Genomic DNA, 15,052 nt, shown 5'->3' with positions numbered 1-15,052 from the left:
CGAGTCCCCAAAGTCCACTGTGTCATTCTTATGCCTTTACATCCTAATAGCTTACCTCCTACTTACGAGTTGTGAACATATGATGTTTGGTTTTCCATTCTTGAGTGACTTCACTTAGAATAATAGTCTTCAATTTCATCCAGGTTGCTGTGAATGTCATTAATTCATTCCTTTATATGGCTGAGCAGTATCCCATCATATATATATATACACCACAGTTTCATTTTTTTGTTTTTCAAATCTCCTGTCTTACCATCTAGCCTACTGAATTCCTTCTTTTTTTTTCTCTTTTATGTGACCTCACTTCTTGAATCCTCCATGCTCTTCTCCAATGTATACTGCTTGCTCTCTAGACTTGCTGCACAGCCATCTTGCAGAGATTTGTCCTTACCTTTCTCTAGCATCAGCATAAATTTTTGTCCTTATTTTGTTGGATTATATGGCCTAGTGAGTTTCCAAAAGATCACCCAGGAGAAAAATATTCTACATCCTTGTTAGTCTGAAAATATCTTCATTTTACTCTCACAGTTAACTGATAATTTGAATGAGTATAGACTTGTAGACTGCAAAACATCTACAATTACAATTTTGAAATATTCTGTCATTATCTTCAGATATGCAGTGATGCTGATAGCACCTGTCCCTATTCCTTTGTTGATAATATGTCTTTTGTGTTTAGGAACTTTGGGGAATTGTTCCTCATAATTTTTATCTGTGGTATTACATGATAATGTCTCCAGGCATGAGTCTTTTTAAATCTATTTTTCAATACCCCAAGTCTACTCAAATCTGAAAAGTTTTCTTCTTTGCTCTAAAAAAATCTTATACTTTTCTCACTCCCTCTGCCTTTTTTTTTTTTTTTTTTTTAAATCTTTCTCATCTACTGGTTGAATGTTAAGCCTATTGGATTGGCTCTCCATGACATTCTTATGTTTTCTTTCTTATTTTCTCTCTGCTATGTATACTATATTCTTAAAAGACTTCTTTGATTTAATCTCCAGTACTTCTCTTGAGTTTTTAAGTTAACATATTTTTAATGTCTGGTAGCTCTTTTTGCTCTATCGTTGCTCCTTTTTCAGAGTATCTTGTTCATATCTTGTAGCTATAATATGTTCTGAATTCCATATTAATTGGGGTGCTCCTTTAAAATCTTTTATTTATGCTTCCTTGCCTTCTTTAGAGTTAGTTTTTCTATGTTTTTCTTTGTATTTTTCTCTCATGATGCTCATTTTCCTTATTTGCCTGTTAATTCTTCATTGTTCATATATATGTGTGTATACATATATAATTGGTAGTTGATACAGTTTTCCTTTTCCTTTTGTAGGTAAGAGGCCTGACAGTTCTCTCTCTCTCTTGTGTAGGAATTGTGAATATGTGGCTGGGTTAGGTAGGACCAGGGCCAGGAATGCCAAATATGAAGTTTGACTTTAGATGAGTAAGCAATTAGCTTGTTCTCAGGATGCTGGCCCTGAATGCTAGAATGAGAATGTTTTTCCTCTGCGTCATCAACCTAAAAGTTTTCACTTTTCTGTACTATTTATTCAATTAATTTGGAGAAGATTTGGGGGGTCATTTTTGGTCTTTGTTTTTATCTGGATGCAGATATTAATATCTTTTGCTTCCTCTCAGTGTATATGGATGAGAAAGGGAAATGTGTGTGGTGATAGATTCAATTGTGCCATATTTTATCCCCATTTTCAGCCCTTATTCTTACTTCTGTCCTATCCTGTGTAGCTTCTCCACTATATTTTTTAGGCTATGGTTTTGGTCAAATCACTACTATTTGCTTTGTATCCCAAGATATTTTTGAAATTTCATTTGCTTTTCTTGACATCATCTACTTTTTTCTACTCACATAAGTGCATGCATACAGGCACACATCATCTTTACTCCTTTACTTATTCTTCATTTTTTCTGTTTCTTCATTTTTATTTCTGTACTGTGTAGGAAAGGATAGTAGGCAAATGATATGCTGAGTTCACCATCTTGAACAGTAATTCAAGAAAATCGTTTATATATTGTAAGCATATATTTTGAAACCTGGGTAAAACATAGTGCAGGATTCTCCAAAGCTGATTGTCCCTTTGCCACATGACCACCTCTACAACATTCTTATTCAAAGGGAAATGAAATTACTTTGGGAGAAGCTCAAATTTTTTGAGTTGTTTGGTACTTTAAAAAAATCACCTCATTAGTTAAGAAAGAGGGAAGAAATGGTGGTTGAGGAGGCAAACAACAGTGTCTGCCATGGTAGTAATCTAACTTTTTTCTTTTCTAATATCACTTATTTAAAAGAGTAGGAAAACATTTTAGAAATGAATCTTTTATTAATCAGCATTCCCCAAAGGTTAAGCATCAGCTTCAGAGAAGGAACTGCACTGGAGTGCAGTAAAGATGGAATATTAAGACTCGGTGTTGCAGGATGAGGTGGGGTGAAAAAGGGCAGGGAAGAACTGACTGACAATAGATACAACAAGAAAGGCCTAGAAGCTGAGGCTACGGCACACTGGTGAGCTAGGCAGACCTAGCGGACACACATCCTGAAGGAGGTACCCAGAGACTGATGGGCTGGAAATGGTTCTGAAACTTGGCAGCCCATCCCCTCAACCCACGAAGTGACAAGTCTGAGAATGAAAGGCTAACATACTAAAGATAATGAAACATAGAAATGAAAAAAGTCAAAAGCGTGAATAATTTTGTTGAGCTACAAAAAATAGCTTGGAAACACTTCCACCTTGAAATTTTCTGTTCTTGAGACAATTTTGAGATAACTAAAGGCACTCTTTGCAGAATGATGTTACACATATACATAAAACACACACAAACTTATATAATTTTACCTAAATGTGTTCATATTATGTATAGATTGTGTTGCAAGCTATTTCATTCAACTGTACATCTTAGACATATTACCATATCAAGCAATACAGATTCACATTATGCTTTTTTAATGCCTCGAAATTTAGAGATGTATTACAATTTAATTTAAATCAATCCAATATTGAGCCTTTTTTTGGTATGATACTTTTTTTTTTTTTTAAGACAGTGTTTCACTCTGTTACCTAGGCTACAGTACAGGGGTGTGATCATGGCTCACTATAGCCTCGACCTCCCAGCTCAAGTGATCCTCCTGCCTTAGCCTCCTGAGCAGCTGGGACTACAGGTGCATGCCACCACACCCAGCTAGTTATCATATATATATATGATATATATATGGACATATGATATATATATGATATATTCCAGGACACTCCCACATACCAAAACCCCAGGATGCTCAAGTCCTTATACAAAATGGCATAGTATTTACATATAACCCATGCACATTGTCCCATATACTTTAAACCATGTCTAGGTTACTTATAGTATCTAATATAATGGGAAGTGCTATGTAAACAGTTGTTATACCCATATTGTTTAGGAAATAATGACAAGAAAAAAAGAGTCTATGCATGTTCAGTGCAGACATAACCATTCTTCTTTTTATTTTCTAATTGTTTTTGTTCCAAAGTTGGTTGAGACATATACAGAAGTCATGGATACAGAGGGCTAACTGAATTTCCTTCCAGGCTAGGACTATTTAATAGAAATATGATGCAAGCCCACCTATGTAATTTAAAATTTTCTAGAAGTCACATAAAAAGTAAAAATAAAGTTGAAATTAATTTTAACATATTTTATTTGATCCATTATATATAATTTCAACACATAATCGACGTAAGAATTACAATATTTTACATTTCTTTTCTAAGTCTTTGAAATCTGGTGTACATTTTGAACTCATTGCATGTCTCAATTTGGACAAGCCACATTTCAAATGTCAACAGACATATTTAGCTGGTGGCTACCCTAATGGATAGCGCAGTTCTAGGTAGTGTATTTTCGATTCTTCTCTTCTCCCTTAAGCCTCTGGAACTGTGATGAGAATAATCTGCCATGTGAATTCCTAGCACTTACCAGCACCTCTCATTATCAAGTGGCCTCCTTGCATTATTTATTTTTGGGATGCATTTGTCTTCTCTCATGAACTAACTTGTAAATTCTATGAAGTCCAGGACCAAAGACACATGCAATCTCAAGATTGGAAATACCTTTAACAAAGCCATCAACTAATTCTTCTGTTGATGTGTGGCTCCCCTGTACCAAGTCCCTATTAAGTGAGCTTCAGAATCTCCCTGAAGCAAAATTCTGTTGTTGAAGTATTCACACATGCTAAGGTAGGAAATTCTTTTTGGGTCGTGCTACAAGGGCATCTTCTTTTCAGGATCTTAAATCTGTTCCCTGAAGTTTGCATCACATGAAACAAATCAACTTCACATGACAGGTCACTTCATATTTGGAGAGAGTCCAGTAGTTTTCACTCTTCTGAGTCCTGGAAGGTTTAATCAATACTTCTTCACTTGCCCTGTTTTTGAGTTCTCTTCATCATTTTGCTCTTCCCTGATAGAATGCCATCTTGATTGAGGTCTTCTTCAAATGCTGAACACAGCACTTCAGAGGTGGTCTGACCATTAAAGAGAATAACTGGATCACTATTGGCTGCCTCTACAAAACAGTTCTACCAGGCATCGGGGCATATTACCTTATGAGGAAGCGGGAATGGCAGAGGAGAGCCACAACAAACACATTCACTCATACTATCGTTGCATTGTTGGCTTTTAGTCTAGAACTCTTTGCAGATAAACCACATAGTTCTTTAGGTTAGTTTTTCTTCGTATCTTCCCATCTTTTCAATCGAGTTAGGGAATCTTCGGGCTTTCTGTTTTTGGAGGAGGTCTTCTGACCCAAGGACCGACTTGCAGAGATCACTTTGAGGGAACTAAGCTGAGAATCCAGAAAGCTTATGGAAAACAGGCCTTGACACCAGAGAACCATGTATACTTCCAGTAGCCAGAGAGCTTCGGCTGAAGACGACGATAGCAACTACCTGTTTCTTCATTCAAATTGCTCTCTTTTCCTTTACCTTTAATAGGAATTATTTCCTCCACATATTTACCTTATGGAGAAGGGCGGCAGCCTGAAGTAAATGCAGGGGAAAAACTCACAGAGAGGTCGAGATGGCAGGCCTGGCCCGGCGCGAGCAACCAGGGTAAAGCACACCGTTCAGGGCCGCTCCCGCCTGGGCCTGGCGACTCATCCTCGCCGCCGCCGGGACCTTCCGCATCTGCTCCTCCGAGCCCAGCCGACTAGAGGCTGGAGGCGGGAGGCGGGGCGACGCGCGCACGCGGGCGGGGCGGAGGGCCCGGAGTCGACGAGTCGACGTGCCGACGTTGGCGCTGCAGCGGGGCGGTGACGTGTAGGCCGGCGCCCGCTCCACTCTGTCCCTCCTCGCCGGGTCCGTGGGTCTGTCTGTCTGGCTGATGATCCTCGCACGCAGTTCCCTGTGACTGGGCGCGACCCCGGCAAGCGCGGCGTGGAGGGCTGACAGGGCGCGGCGGTACAGCTGCCCGCCCGCATCTTTGGCCCTGCCCTCAGCACCTCACCCGGCGTGGGAAGTTAAAGTAAAACCGAAAGGGAAGGAGGCGCGGTGGCAGGAGCTGACAGTGAAGAGAAACGCGTGAGCCGGGCCGAGAGGTGAGGAGGTAGAGGTGGGAGGACGAGAAGGGTCGCCGCGGCCAGGGGAGCTGACTGGAGGCGGGGACGGCGGGGCTGGCTACGCGACCCGCGGAGAGATTCTCTTCCTACCTCCGGGGCAAGTCCAGACCTGTCATCCTTTTCGGTGGTTTGAGGTCGAGTCCGGGGTCTCGCAACAATACCGCCCATTCCTAGAGTTTGTAGGTGGGATAGGGGATAGAAAACTTAACCTAAGCCACGTATTGTCTAGGTATTAAGCCACAACGTGACCAGATGAGGTGTTTTTTCCTGTCCCATGCATGGGTAATTTGTTTTCTTTCTTTTTTTCTGTTACAAAGCCTTGGTAACTAAGTTTTTTTTTCACGTAGATTTTGAGAAAGAAATCTTCCTCGTATTTTTCCTCCAACACACTGAAAAGTAAATAGGTAGCTGACCGTGGTGGATTGTGGGTGAATTTCGCAATCAAGGAGCCTAGAATGTCATTTTGAAATAAATAAATGTGTATGTGGGTGCTAGGGAGGTTTTGTGAGTAATGGGCAGTTATTTCAAATAGGTTTCTTATCATAAATTATCCGTGGAATGCAGTGTGCTAATGGTATTTGCTATTCTTTGGTTTAAAAGAAGCATAATTCTAGGGTTTGGTAAAAGTTAGATGTGTTGTCACTTGTGCATTCAAACTCATAGTTACGTTTTCTTTCTTTCTCTAAGTTAGGTTAGACTGATAGCCATTTTCTCCTCACCAGATTTTATGTTTCATAGATTGAAATCCTTTTTCTGATTCTCAGAGTTCTCAAAAGTTGAGAATTCAGCTTTTGGTTTTACCATGGATCGTGCTCCAGTTTTTGTCGTCTCTTTTGTTTAATGATGGTTATAATAGTTTTGCATGAGAAAAATGATCCTTAAAGATACTGTTAAGCTTAGGCGAAATAATCTTACTTATATGAGTAAATTAATTTTTCATGGGTTCAGCTTTCTTGATCCCTCCTTAACAGTTTTTTGTCATTCATTCATTCATTCAAGTCTTCCTATGTGTCAAACGCTGGGCCAGACCTAGGAGAGCAAGAGAGAGACAATCTCTGTGCTCATGAACTTTCTATAATCCAGCAGCCTCCTTAAAGAGAGAATCTTGACTAGGGTTCTTTCTCATACCATGGATGTGTAGTTGACCAAACCAAAGCTTTTAAAAGAAAAAGTTATTGTCAATGTATATATATAACTGGCATTGAAAGAGGAGCAGATGATCTTGCTTTAACAGCATGATTTGATATTGCCTTTGATCAAAAAGATAGTATATGTACCAGTGGTTTGCCAGTTCAGAAGAGTAAGTTTTTCTTTTGCACAGCTGGTTTAAATATAAAGTTAACAGTTCTACCTCAGTTTCTACCTCAAAATAAATAAATAAAAAGCTTTTTCTTTTGAGATAGAAATCAGTTGCTTTCCAGTCTTCACATTGGTCTGATTGATCTCCTGTGTATCTCTGGAACGCCTGGGCTCAAGCAATCTCCCTGTATCGGCCTCCCAAAGTGCTGGGATTACAGGCCCCATTTTGCCTTTTTGTGTGCTAATAAATAGACTAAGAATTTTGTCTTTGCTAGCTGGCCCCTAGTAGCTTCAGGATGGGAGCTGGTTACCAGAAAGATCAAGGAATTATTAGAAGGTTGGGACTTTCATCCCTACCCCCTAACTGCTTAGGGAGGTGAGAGAGGGGCTGAAGATTAAGTTGATCACCAGTGGCCAAAGGGTTTAATCAATTATGCCTATGTAGTGAAGCCTCCATAAAAACTCAAAATGACAGGGTTCAGAGAGCTTCTGAAAGCTGAACATGTGGAGAGTCCTTGAGGTGGTATGCCTAGGAAGTACTTGGAAGTTCTGCATGGAAATTCCCTTCCCTTATAAATTACCCTATCCTATGTATCTCTTCATCTGTATCCTTTGTAATATCCTTTATAATAAGTTGGTAAACGTGTTTCCCTGAGTTCTGTGAACCACTCTAGCAAATTAACCGAACCCAAGGAGAGGGTCATGTAATCCCCAATTTATAGCTGGCCAGTCAGAAGTACAGATAAAAAAGTCTGGAACTTGTAATTGGCATCAGAAGTGGTGGGCAGTCTTGTGGGACTGGGCCTTCATTCTGTGGGATATGACAGTATCTCTAGATAGTGTCAGAAATGAATTAGAGAACACCTATCTAATGTCTGCTGCAGAAATGATTGCTTGCTTGGTGCGTAGGGAGAAACTCATACACACTTTGCCACAGACATCTTCTGTGTTGATAATTGTGGTGTGAGAGCAGAGGAAAAACAATTTGAGTTTTTTCCACTCTCACAAGAGGGCAGGTGTAAATTCCTTGAGTCTGCCTTCCAGAGGCTTATGGATTAGGGTGGAATGAGAATTTGTCTTTCAGACATAATCTGTGCTAGGCCCTTTTCCACTGGACCTTTTCTTTTGTGCGAAGAGTTGTAATATATACTGCCTAATATGTGCTGGGTCTGTTCCATGTTTTCTTGAGAGTAATGGGTGTGCTTGTTTCATCTTTGTGGGATGTTCTGGAATTTTTGACTATGCTTGCCTTATCTGGTGCTAAAATATTTTTTTGTTTTCCCAGGGACATTTAAAGGAAAAGCCTTCCTTATCCTGTGCTAAAAGTAAAATTAACACAACTTTGGGGGGAATATTCTGAATATAAAGGCTAATCTGCTTTATGGTTATAAGCCTGTCCAGGATTTTTTTTCCCCCACCTTTGGGTGGGAAACCTAGTTAGAGGATAAGTTAGAGAATAAGAGCCCCATTTTGTTTTAAATTTTGTTTTTAACTATTTTATATTTTGTATTGTGTGAAAAGTGTTTATGTATTTTATTATTTTTGTCATGCTTTCTCTATTCTACGTGCTTCAGATGTGTTTCCTAACTTGATTGGGAACTATTCAAGAGCAATTGCTTCTTGCTTAAGAATGAGTTAGCATCTAAAGTGAACTTGTTAGGTGGAAACTGTGAATAGCGAAGATTACCTTTGAGAATCCCTTAAGAGGACATCAGGTTGGCATAACATGCTGTCTCTCAGCACGTCCTACACAGCTGTGTTTTTCATCCTGACTTGGAATGTATCACAGTTTCTTTAGATGAACTCCCAGTGAAAAAGTTGGTCTGTGTTTGGTCACCACCTTGTATGTTTTTTAAAAAAAGAGAAAAAGTATTAAAAACTAGAGTCATGCAATGCAGCAAGATGCTCACATTTTGAGATGCATGTGGTGATTAAAACAGACTGAAAGAGCAAGATTCTTGTTGCCCATCCGCCGTTCACTCTAGAGCAGGTATTCAATACCTGAAATGTAAGCAGAATCTCTAGTAATTATTGTTTTTGTCTGACTCTACCTTCCTTTTTTTGGCCTACAGTGTTTGGTAGATTAAAGAAAGTAAAATGTGCTTAGACTCTGCTGTATGAACCAATTGATGGTAATAAGGTTTAATACAAGTAAGAGATAAAAGGTTAAAATTATCTTTAGGATTTACCATGAAAAATCAACCCCTTTTGAAATGGCATAATGGAGGATTGTATATATGTGTCGATGGTGGCTATTTTCTGAGTTCTGATCTTGCTAATATTAACAATATCACAACTTAATTTTTTAAAAATATAAATATTCTTATTCACTGTTTATTTAATCTTTATTCACTGTTCATTTTTTCAAGGTGTCGGTTTGTGGGTACAAGATTGTATTTTAAGTATTGAAATCTTAAATTCTAATTTTACTCCATTTACAACCTGCTCCTTCATGTCAGTGGTTTTATCCCTTAATCTGCACTGTATCACTTTGACTATTTTTGTCCCTTTAATAATTCCCTAGTATCCATAATTGTCAGTAACTAATTGTTGACTGAACTTATTAGGAAATATAGTTTGACTGTTTTGGAGATTTTCTCATTTGTTTATAATGAAAAAATACAGTAACTGTATTTTCCTAAAGTTGCTATCAAGCAATTAGACCATTTAGAGTTAAGAAACACAGGTTTGGTTTAAGAAGAATAAATGTTACAATTTTTATATGTAGTACTTCAGAATAGTGTGTATTGGGATTCTAGCTCACTAATTATTGGTTAATATCATCTCCCAAAAGGAAATATGCTACCATTAGATTAGTTTTCTCCTTATTTGGAATGTAAAAAAGGGCAGTTACATTTTCAAGACTTTCTTTTTATCTGTACTTTCATTTAATTAACAATTTAAAGATTTGTTCAGATAGCCACAGCCAGTACTTCTAACAAAAATAGGCTTTTAGGGTTTCAATCCTTTAGGAATTATGTTTGTTATGGGGCATTAAGTATTTATTATTAACAGAATTTTTCATTTATGTATTTATCATTTAGTGGACCATATTAAATGTGGAGTAAAAATTAGTAAGGTAAAAATTGATATGCAGGCCAGTTTTTCTTAATACTTATTCACTGTGATCTTACCAGAAATTTTAACTATGAATGTTATGATTTGTCTTTAAGACCTCCTAGTTGAACATCTTTTCCTTTCATCTAGGCCTAAAGTTAAGCACTTAACAACCCTCATCATTTAGGCTTCATTGTCCCACAACCCCTGTGTTATAAAACCTTAACCCTGGTTCACACCAACCTTTGTTCCTATGCCAGATTATTGCCACCTTTTGTTTGCAGTATGAGCTGAACATTCATTGCTACCTGAAAAATATTTCTTCTGTTATTGTGGGTGGTAAGTTCAGACTTTTGCCTCTGTAATAGAAAAAATCCCATCTCATCACCTGTTTGAACAGTCTCAGCATATCTCAAATAAAATAGGAGTCATTTTGGTGGAACTCCCTTTTACCCTGTTTTTCTCTCCTCCTTTACCCTCTGCTTAACCATGTTATAACTATATTCACTTCCACTCATCTTTCCTTCCATACTTATCTATCCAAGTCTCTCTAGACCTGTGCTTCTGTTGTCATTCTCGCCTGTATTCTCAGAGACCCTAACTCCATCAGTCATGGTCTTTCTCCTGATTGCTCAACTTTTCCTTCTGTCTTTGTTCTCCCCTGATTATGACAGAATCATGATCAACTCTATCCTGTATTTTCAGAAACTCTTAAACCACACTATTTCAGTATTTCTTTTTTTTTTTTGAGACGGAGTCTCGCTCTGTCGCCCAGGCTGGAGTGCAGTGGCGCGATCTCGGCTCACTGCAAGCTCCGCCTCCCGGGTTCACGCCATTCTCCTGCCTCAGCCTCCCGAGTAGCTGGGACTACAGGCGCCCACAACCGCGCCCTGCTAATTTTTTATATTTTTTTTAGTAGAGACGGGGTTTCACCGTGGTCTCGATCTCCTGACCTTGTGATCCGCCCGCCTCGGCCTCCCAAAGTGCTGGGATTACAGGCGTGAGCCACCACGCCCGGCTATTTCAGTATTTCTTACTTTTTCTCCTTTTCTTTCTTAATTTCTTGAAAGAATAGCATATACCAATTTGTAGATTTTTTTTTTTCTTTTTTTTCCCCCCCATTTTCTCCCTTTGCATTTATCCTTTTATTCACTGAGATTTACCTTCTACCATTTTTGGAAACTAGGTGTGCTAGTCATCTGGGACCTCAGAGTTGCTGAGTACAGTGGACTGTATCATGTCATTTGAAACTTTCTTTTCTCTTGTCATATCACTCTTTCCATATGACTACCAATTTGTGGATCACTTTCTTAGAACTCTGTTCTTAATTCTCTACTGTCTACTTCCAAGAGGCCTTTAGGAGTAGAGTGCATTAATGGGCATTCATGCAGCTTTTGAAATGGAGTATAAAATGTTGTTTATATGTATGTATGTCTGTTTTCTTAGGAAGAGGGTCCATGGGCTTATGTATATTTGACTTAAACGAATATTATGTTCATCCATGGTTTTAACTGTGATGAAGTGATAACATGAAATTCTGGATTTCCAGCCCAGACCTCTGATACGAAATCCAAAACCATATATCCCACTTGATAGCCCATAATTAAAGTTTTCCAAAACAGAATTATCATTCCTCTTCCTGATGCCCTCTATACATAATAGAGTCCTCCACTCTTCAACATTTCCTAAGCCAGAAATTTGAGTGTCCTGCTGCTTTCTCCTTCTTTAAATCCTATTCCACATTGATTCTGTCTTCCAAGTATACTGATCTCCTAAATCCATCCTTTTATGCATTTCCCTGGCTTAATTCTATCCTCTTTATCTTTCACTTGGTTTATTGAAAACCTTTCCAACTGGTTTGTCTATGTCCTGTTTGACCCCACCTTGACAGTTCACCACATGTAAATCTGAGTAATTTTTCTATAACATGTTAATATTTTTTCAGTGATTCTGATTATCAGAATGAAAAGTGCTTAATTTGAGACATGTTGTTTGGTCTCTGCTTACATCTTTAGGTCTTATTTCATCAGTTTCCAAATGCACATTCTGTAGGGGTTTTAAAAGTAATTGAGTCTGTTATTTTGGCTTTCCCCCTCATAGTTTACCCCTTGTGATAACCTTGTCTAGGTCCTTTAAGTCTCAGCTCAAGCTCAGCTTCCTTCCTTTGTATCTAGTGCCCTCCTACCCCTTTAGATGCTCCTTCCCTGTCTTCCTACAGTTATAGCTGCATAATTATTACAACTATTTTTCTTTCTTCCTAACCATACTGTAAACTCATCATTGAGGGCAAGTGCAATCATATCAAAATGTTTTTCTTTTTTTAATCTCTAGAGCCTCATAAAATATCTAATATATGGTGGGTGATCTATACATATTTGCTGAGTAAATGAATAACATAAGATTTAAAATTTGTTTTCTGAATTTGACCTTTATACATTTCAAATACAACTTAAAGGGAATCTTTTTTTTTTTTTTTTTTTTTTTTTGAGGCGGAGTCTTCACTCTGTCGCCCAGGCTGGAGTGCAGTGGCACCATCTCGGCTCACTGCAAGCTCCGCCTCCCAGGTTCGCGCCATTCTCCTGCCTCAGCCTCCCGAGTAGCTGGGACTACAGGCGCCCGCCACCGCGCCCGGCTAATTTTTTGTATTTTAGTAGAGACGGGGTTTCACCGTTTTAGCCAGGATGGTCTCGATCTCCTGACCTTGTGATCCGCCCGCCTCGGCCTCCCAAAGTGCAGGGATTACAGGCGTGAGCCACCGCGCCCGGCCTAAGGGAATCTTTTTCCTGGTACAAAATACAATGTGTTTTGAGGAACTGTAAACTTTATTAACATCCAGTGCCTAGCCCAGATCCTAGTAGATAGGAGAAACTCAAATATTTGTGTATGAATGGTTTATAGGTAACAATGAGCTAATGAACTGTTACATTTTTAGTGTTGGTCATTCAACCTCGGGAAGAAAACACATCAAATAAAAATAGCAAATCTGGTAATGTGCTTTGCTTCATTCCCTTGACAAGCATAATTCATGCTGATTATTTTGATAAGATCTCCGGGAGCTTTATTTGATGTGTTTCCAGGATTTGTTTCAAGATTTAGAGCTCTTTTTAGCAGTTTTTGTAGTGCTGGCTTGGTAGTGGCAAGTTCTCAGCATTTGTTTGCTTGAAAAAGACTGTACCTTCCCTTCGTTTACGAAGCTTAGTTTTGCTGGATACAAAATTCTTGGCTGATAATTGTTTTGTTTAAGGAGGCTGAAGATAGGGCTCCAGTCCCTTCTAGCTTGTAGGGTTTCCGCTGAGAAATCTGCCGTTAATGTGATAGGTTTTCCTTTATAGGTTACCTGGTGCTTTTGCCTCACAGCTCATAAGATTCTTTCCTTCATCTTAACTTTAGATAACCTGATGACAGTATGCCTAGGCGATGATCTTTTTGTGATGCATTTCCCAGGTGTTCTTTGAGCTTCTTGTATTTGGATGTCTAGGTCTCTAGCAAGGCTGGGGAAATTTTCTTCGATTATTCCCCCAAATATGTTTTCCAGACTTTTAGATTTCTCTTCTTCCTCAGGAACGCTGATTATTCTTAGGTTTGGTAATTTAATGTAATCCCATACCTCTTGGGGGATTTGTTCATATTTTCTTATTCTTTTTTATTTGCCTTTGTTGGATTGGGTTAATTACAAAACCTTGTCTTTGAGCTCTGAAGATCTGCATGTTCAGTTCTGTTGCTGAGACTTTCCAGAGCATTTTGCATTTCTATAAATGTATCCATTGTTTCCTGAAGCTTTGTTTCTTATTTGTGCTGTCTATATCACTGAAGATTTCTCCCTTCATTTCTTGTTTCTTTTTTTTTTTTTTCTATAAATTGGGCTTTGCCTTTCTCTGATGCCTCCTTGATTAGCTTAATAACTCACCTTCTGAATTCTTTTTCAGGTAAATCAGGGATTTCTTCTTGGTTTGGATCCATTGTTGGTGAGCTAGTGTGATTTTTTTGGGGGGGGACTGTTAAAGAACCATGTTTTGTCATATTACCAGTGTTCATTTTCTGGTTCTTCTCATTTGGGTAGGGTCTATCAGAGGGAAGGTATAGGACTCAAGGCTGTTGTTCAGATTATTTTGTCCCACGGGGTGTTCCCTTGATGTAGTATTATCCCCCTTTTCCTAGGGATGTGGCTTCCTGAGAGCCAAGCTGTAATGATTGTTATCTGTCTTCTGGATTTAGCCACTTGGCAGGTCTACCAGGCTTTGGGCTGGTACTGGGGGTTGTCTGCACAGAGTCCTATGATGTAAACCATCTGTGGGTCTCAGTCATGGATGCCAGCACAGTATTTGGAGTGTATCCTGGGTCCTGCAGGAGCAATCTGCTTTCTTCAGAAGGTCTGTGGGTTCTCTTGGCTTTCCTGATTTATTCCTGCTGTCGCTCTGGAGCAAGAGTTTACGATGCAAGACTCCACACACTCCTCTGTCAAGAGTGGGAGCTGCAGTCTAGTCCTGCCTCCTGTCTGCCATGATCCCCCCTTGGTTTTTCTACTCAGATCTCAGGGAGCTTTAAAGTTTTCAGTTACTGTAGTTTGTAACAATGTGACCTCATTACCGAATCCTAATATTAGATCTCTTCTTAGAGGTTGAGTGTATTATCTTGTTAGGATTTGCTAGGTTTGTGAGTTAGAATAAAAATGGAGTCCCGCTTTCTACTTTTTTTAAAAAAGAAAGGCACAGAGGATTCAGGACATTACTGTGATGTATATAAAAATGGTGAAAGTAGTGGTCCCAAGTACCCCATTAATTTGTAATACCATGCCTGAGGCACAGTATTAATACATCATGTTTCTTGTTCTGATGCTACATTTTGAAAGCACTAACTTGTGTGGTAAAAGGTAGGTTCTGAGGCAGAGTATGTTTAGTTTACTATCAGGGCCTTTCTTTAAAGACTTGACTAAATTTAGTCATCTTGAATACATTTTTGCAGTGTCTCAGTGTGGGTAGAAAATTAAAACCCCAATGCTTTGGTATCCATTGTATACCTTACTTCCTCTCTATGGATGACATGTACAACGTACATACATACTCTGTATAATTCTTGGGAGAACTGAGAAAAAGTCAAGTTA

At 38.9% G+C, this 15,052-nt stretch overlaps 1 protein-coding gene across 5 annotated transcripts in view; it reads left to right on the top strand.

Moving 5' to 3' along the window:
* Positions 1 to 5,272: 5,272 nt before the first annotated feature.
* ASCC3 (activating signal cointegrator 1 complex subunit 3) overlaps positions 5,273 to 15,052 on the top strand; it is a 372,407-nt gene continuing 362,627 nt past the window's right edge. For 4 of the 5 annotated variants that reach the window (XM_050786663.1, XM_050786659.1, XM_050786661.1 and 1 more), the window contains exon 1: positions 5,280 to 5,574. The gene's annotated coding sequence lies outside the window, so the exon portion shown is untranslated. Of the gene's footprint in view, positions 5,575 to 15,052 lie in introns of all 5 variants that reach the window. The other variant, XM_050786660.1, reaches the window with a different exon arrangement.

The sequence above is a fragment of the Macaca thibetana genome, chromosome 4, assembly GCF_024542745.1.
Source record: "Macaca thibetana thibetana isolate TM-01 chromosome 4, ASM2454274v1, whole genome shotgun sequence".
NCBI lineage: Eukaryota > Metazoa > Chordata > Mammalia > Primates > Cercopithecidae > Macaca > Macaca thibetana.
This window is presented reverse-complemented; position numbering and strand designations above follow the sequence as displayed.